The following is a 7,500-nucleotide window of genomic DNA, read 5'->3' on the forward strand; positions in this document are numbered from 1 at the left end:
CAACAACAACAACAACAACCACGCCATCATCAACAACCACATCATCAACAATAACAACAACAACATTAACAACCACAACATCATCAACATCAACAACAATAACAACCACAACATCATCAACAACCACATCATTAACAACAACCACAACATCTGTAATAATATCAACATCAACAACCACATCAACTACCACACCATCATCAACAACAACAACATCAACTACCACACCATCTTTAACATCAACATCAACAACCACACCATCATCAACAACAACCACAACAACAACAACTACCACACCATCATCAACAACATCAACAACCACAACATAATCAACAATAACAACAACAACAACCACATCAACAACCACAACACCATCAACAACCACATCATCAACAATAACAACCACATCAACAACCACACCATCATCAACACCAATAACATTAACAACCACATCATCAACAACCACCATCATCAACATCAACAACAACATTAACAACCACAACATCAACAACCACCATCATTAACATCAACAACAACAACATTAACAACCACAACATCAATAATATCAACATCAACAACCATATCAACTACCACACCATCATCAACATCATCAACATCAACAACCACACCATCATCAACATCAACATCAACAACAACCACAACATCAACAACCACATCATCATCAACAATAACAACAACAACAATAACATCATCAACAACAACCACAACATCAATAATAACACCATCAACATCAACAACCACAACAACAATCACAACAAGATCGTTGTTAAGATCATTAACAAGAATCTCACAGCCAAGGTCAGACAGGAGTCTCCGTGACTATGATGTTTGTAGATGATATTGTGATTTGTGGTGAGAGTAGGGAGCAGGTGGAGAAGATCCTGGAGAGGTGGAGGTACACGCTGGAGAGAGGGGGAATGAAAGTCAGTAGGAGTAAGACAGAGTACATGTGTGTGAATGAGAGGGAAGGCAGTGGAGGAGTGCGGTTGCAGGGAGAAGAGGTGGAGAAGGTGGAGGAGTTCAGGTACCTGGGGTCAACAGTGCAAAGTAATGGAGAGTGTGTTAGAGAAGTGAAGAAAAGAGTGCAGGCAGGGTGGAGTGGGTGGAGAAGAGTGATAGCAGGAGTGATTTGTGATAGAAGAGTATCTGTGAGAGTGAAAGGGAAAGTTTATAGGACTGTGGTGAGACCTGAGATGTTGTATGGATTAGAGACAGTGGCATTGAGTAAAAGACAGGAGGTGGAGCTGGAGGTAGCAGAGCTGAAGTTGTTGAGATGTTTATTTGGAGTGAGGGAGGTGTGATTGAGATGGTTTGGACATGTGCAGAGGAGGGACATGGGGTATATCAGTAGGAGAATGCTGAGGATGAAGCCACCAGGAAGGAGGAAAAGAGGAAGACCAAGGAGGAGGTCTTTGGATGTGGTGAGGGAGATGTAGAGGACAGGGGGGTATGGAGACGGATGATCTGCTGTGAAGACTCCTAATGGGAGAAGCCAAAAGAAGAAGACAACAACATTTAACAACCACAACATCAACCACATTAACATCAACAACATCATCATCAAGAATAACAATAACCACATCAACAACAACCACAACATCATAAACAACATCAACAACATCAACAACCAAAACAACAACCACAAAGACAGAGACCACAACACCCATAAAACAACAAGAAAAACCATTACCAAAACAACACCAGTGAACACCCCAACAACCCCAACAACAACTATATCCAAAACACCAACACCAACAAGAACATCAACAACAACCGCAACAACATCAACAACAACCACCACCACACATGGTCAGCCTGTAGATCCATGAGATAACTGTGGCTGGGGAACACTGAGGAATAGTGAAGATGGATTTGGACTGTGATTCATATAAACAGTTCTGATACAGTGTTTGGGACCACGATCTCCATGAACAGTTTTACTCCAGTCTTTAAATGAATTCATTAGCATGGATTTTAGGGCAACGGGTCTGTAGTCATTAAATACAATGACTCTTGGTTTCTTTGGGATGGGGATGCTGGTGGAGCATTTAAAGCAGGTAGGCACTTCACAAAGATGAAGGTCAGCTGGTCTGCACAGGTTTTTAGACAAGCATCACAGGAAACATTGGCTGGTCCTGGTGTTTTTCATCTCTTTTGCTTCCTGAAGACCTGACCCACATCATATTCACTGTTCTGAAGTACAGGGGAGAGGGGGGTTGCTAACGGTGGTGATGGCTGTGTAGAGAGATGGTCAGGGCAGGTTTGAGGTGTGAGAGTGGGAGTTTCAGTCTGCAGTAAAATCTTCAGTAAGGACTTTATTCTGCTCAGGAGATTCTGTTATCAAACCCAGGATCACAGGGTGCAGGCAGGTGGATCCACCCCCCGTTCACACCCTGAGGAACCTTGAAACTGGAGGAGACCCACAAAGACCCAGGGAAAACGTGTGAAACTCCACACAGACATCTACATATTTACTCAGAGAAGCTCACAATGTTTTAAATTCACTGGGATTCATGTTTATTTCATACTTAACATTTGCTGCTTTGATGAAATATGGGGGGATGGAAATCTTTTGCACTTAAAACAGCACCTTTAGGATCAAGAAGCTCCATTCAAACGTGGAGACATTATATTTATATTTTATATAGAAAATGTGATGGCTTTCAAAATGTTACCAGTAACTTTCTGACTCGTAACAGTGCAGATTTAATAAAGATGTATTTAATAATTAAACACTGATTAATTAAACACAACTTTAGCATCAAATATGGACTTAATAAAGAAATGTATTAGGGAACTTAACTCTTTTTTTATTTATTATATACATTATAATAGAATTATTCTAACCATTTAATTTTAATATAAAAAATTATATATTAATTTGACTTTTTTTGATATCAGTAAGTGGCAGTAACAGTTACCTGACTGATGTTTCTAAAACGTATGTAAATGATCCATATGATAAATCAGAAAAAGGAGTCTCCAGTGTGGGAGTTTTAAAGCCTCTCATGGAGAGCACCATAGACCAAAACACTTAAAGGCAATAGTTTTATGTTAAAATAATGAAATTTGTTAATAAAAATATAATTATTAATTAAAAAATGAAGTAAAATGTAAATACAGTACCGTTTACATAACATTTTATTTTTAGGGTGGCGTCCGTTTATAGGGATTTTTCATTTATTGCAGTTTTTCGTTTATCGAGGGTGGTTTTGGAACATAACCACGCGATAAACACGGGATTATTGTATATTGTTTATAAATGGTTGTGAATAAGTGGCAGAAACACAGCTCTGTGCGGTAAGACTCGCGGTGGTGGCGTGTGTGTTTATATCAACACGGAATGGTGTAAGAGCTCTGTGCTTGTTTCATGTTACTGCTCATCGCTAGTGGAGTTTGTGACTGTTAGATGCAGACCTTTTTATTTACCACGGGAATTCACCACTGTTTACATCGTCGGAGTGTACATTCCTCCCAGTGCTAATGCTAAGGAGGCACTGAGTGAACTCTACGGCGCTATTAGCGACCTGCAGAATGCTCACCCCGACGGATTGTTTATTATCGCCGGAGATTTCAACCATGCGAATCTCAAGACTGTGCTTCCTAAACTCCATCAGCATGTGGACTTTGCAACGAGAGGAGCGAACACGCTGGATCTTGTTTACACAAACATCCCCGGCGCGTATCGTGCGGAGCCCCGCCCCCATCTCGGATACTCAGACCACTGCTCTGTTATGTTGATTCCAGCATACAGACCGCTCATCAGACGCTCTAAACCGGTTCTGAAACAGGTGAAAACCTGGCCAGAAGGAGCTACTTCTGCTCTTCAGGACTGTTTTGAGTGCACTGACTGGGACATGTTTAGAGAGGCTGCAACCTACGGCGATTCCATCAACTTGGAAGAGTACACATCATCAGTGACCTGCTACATCAGCAAGTGCGTTGACGATGTGACCATCTCCAAGTCCATCACTACACGCTCCAATCAGAAGCCGTGGATGACTGCAAATGTGCGTGCGCTGTTGAAACAAAGAGACTCTGCCTTCAGAACAGGGGACAAGGCGGCCTTAAAACAGCAAGGGCCAAACTGTCTCGTGCTATCAGAGAGGCGGCGCGCGCGAAGAAAATCCACAACCACTTCCAGGACAGTGGAGACACTCGGCGCATGTGGCAGGGCATCCAGGTGATCACGAATTACAAGACCACATCACCTGCTTGTGACCGTGACGCCTCCCTCCCAGATGCGCTGAGCGACTTCTCGCCCGGTTTGAGGTACAGAACAACGTGGTGGCGAGGAAGACCATCCTCCTCCCACTGACCAGGTGCTCTGTCTAACCACAGCTGAAGTGAGGAAAACTCTATGCAGAGTTAACCCACGGAAGGCTGCTGGACCTGACAACATTCCTGGCAGGGTGCTCAGAGAATGTGCAGAACAACTAGCAGATGTCTTCACTGACATCTTCAACATCTCCCTGAGCAGTAACGTTGTTCCCACGTGCCTCAAGACAACGACTATCGTTCCTGTGCCAAAGAAATCGACTGTCTCCTGCCTCAATGACTATCGTCCCGTCGCTCACTCCCATCGTGATGAAGTGCTTGAGAGGCTTGTCATGAGGCACATCAAGACACAGCTTCCACCCTCCCTGGACCCAATGCAGTTTGCGTATCGTCCAAACCGTTCCACGGACGATGCCATCTCCACAACCCTTCATCTGGCCCTCACCCACCTGGATAACAAGGACTCATATGTACGAATGCTGTTCATTGATTTCAGCTCAGCATTCAACACAATCATTCCTCAGCACCTGATCGAGAAGCTGAACCTTCTGGGCCTGAACACCTCTCTGCAACTGGATCCTGGATTTCCTGACTGGGAGACCTCAGGCAGTCCGGATCGGGAACAGCATCTCCAGCACCACCACACTGAGCACTGGAGCCCCTCAAGGCTGTGTGCTCAGTCCACTGCTGTTCACTCTGCTGACTCACGACTGTGCACCAACGCACAGCTCAAATCATATCATCAAGTTCGCTGATGACACGACCGTGGTGGGTCTAATCAGCAGGAACGATGAGTCAGCATATAGAGAAGAGGTGAAACGGTTAACTGCCTGGTGTGGAGCAAACAACCTGTCTCTGAACGTGGACAAAACGAAAGAGATGGTTGTGGACTTCAGGAGAGCTCAGGCGACCAATCTCCACTGATTATCGATGGATCCTCTGTGGAGATCGTCAAGAGCACCAAATTCCTTGGTGTTCATCTGGCGGACAACCTCACCTGGTCACTTAACACCAGCTCCATCACCAAGAAAGCCCAGCAGCGTCTATACTTTCTGAGAAGGCTGAGGAAAGCCCACCTCCCTCCCCATCCTGTCCATGTTCTACAGAGGGACCATTGAGAGCATTCTGAGCAGCTGCATCACTGCCTGGTTTGGGAATTGCACCGTCTCGGATCGCAAGACCCTACAGAGGATAGTGAGGACAGCTGAGAAGATCATCGAGTCTCTCTCCCTCTATCATGGACATTTACACCACACGCTGCATCCGCAAAGCACACAGCATTGTGGACGATCACACACACCCGTCACACGCATACTTCACCCTCCTACCATCAGGAAAACGGTTCCGAAGCATTCGGGCCGTCACAACAAGACTGTGTAACAGTTTCTTCCACAAGCCATCAGGCTTCTCAACACACAGAACTGAACAGAACTCACACACACTCACACACTCACTTACACACACACACACACACACACTCACTGTGTGTTACTGTTACTGAACTGAACTGTACAACCTGGACTAAACACATTCATCACTCATCTCGATCCACTCCATCACCATTTATATATTTATTATTATTTATACTATATTCAGTACAATGTTTATATTCAGTACAATGTTTACATGCTGTTTTGCACCTTTTATACTACAGTATAATGTTTACATGCTGTCTTTGCACCTCCTTGCTGCTGTTTTTTGCACTACATTGCTCTTTCTGTTTGTATTTTCTCCTGGGTATAGTTTTACATTCACCTCACACAGTACTGTATATGTAAGTATACAGTAGGTTTACTAGTCGGCGCTATACTTGGTTTTTGTCTTTTGTCTTGTCTTGTGTTGTCTGTCTGCACTCTGTCTGTCTGTACTGTTCTTTTGTTTGCACTGTTTGCACCAGGCTGCACTCGATGCACTTTATGTTGTTTTGTTGTTTTGTGTAGCACCAGGGTTCGGAGGAACGTTGTTTCGTTTTACTGTGTACTGTGTACCACTGTGTATAGTAAAATGACAATAAAAGCCACTTGACTTGACACTAAACACAGATGATCAGTGGTGGATGAAGTGCATAAAGCAGGTGGTTTAGTAAAAGTAGAGACTCAGTAAAATGTGACTCCAGTAAAAGCAAAATTTCCTTTAAACTTTCACTTGAGTAAAAGTACAAAACTTTTTGCCTTTAAATCTACAAACCCGATTCCAAAAAAGTTGGGACACTGAACAAATTGTGTATAAAAACAGAATGCAATGATGTGGAATTTTCATAATTTCAATATTTTATTCAGAATACAATATAGACAACATATCAAATGTTTAAACTGAGAAAATGTCTAATTCTAATTGTTAACCACTGTGTGGCATCCTCTCTCTCTTTATAACAGTCTGCAAACGTCTGGGGACGTCTGGGGAATAGGAATGTTCTCCCATTCTTGTCTAATACAGGCTTCTAGTTGCTCAACTGTCTCAGGTCTTCTTTGTCGCATCTTCCTCTTTATGATGCACCAAATGTTTTCTCTGGGTGAAAGATCTGGACTGCAGACTGGACATTTCAGTACCCGGATCCTTCTTCTACACAGCCATGATGTTGTAATTGATGCAGTATGTGGTCTGGCATTGTCATGTTGGAAAATGCAAGGTCTTCCCTGAAAGAGACGACGTCTGGATGGGAGCATATGTTGTTCTAAAACTTGGATATACCTTTTAGTATTGATGATGCCTTTCCAGATGTGCAGCTGCCCATGCCACACGCACTCATGAACCCCATACCATTAGAGATGCAGGCTTCTGAACTGAGCGCTGAGAACAACTTGGGTTGTCCTTGTCCTCTTTAGTCCGGATGACATGGAGTCCCAGTTTTCCAAAAAGAACTTCAAATTTTGATTCGTCTGACCACAGAGCAGTTTTCCACTTTGCCACAATCTATTTTAAACGAGCCCTGGCCCAGAGAAAACACCAGAGCTTCTGGATCATGTTTAGATACGGCTTCTTTTTTGACCTATAGAGTTTTAGCCGGTGACGGCGAATGACACGGTGGATTGTGATCACCGACTATGTTTTCTGGAAGTTCTCCTGAGCCCATGTTGTGATTTCCATTACAGTAGCATTCCTGTATGTGATGCAGTGGCGTCTAAGGGCCTGAAGATCACGAGCATCCAGTATGGTTTCCGGCCTTCACCCCCTACACACAGAGATTGTTCCAGATTCTCTGAA

This window comes from Silurus meridionalis, chromosome 9 (assembly GCF_014805685.1).
Source record: "Silurus meridionalis isolate SWU-2019-XX chromosome 9, ASM1480568v1, whole genome shotgun sequence".
Classification (NCBI taxonomy): Eukaryota; Metazoa; Chordata; class Actinopteri; order Siluriformes; family Siluridae; genus Silurus; species Silurus meridionalis.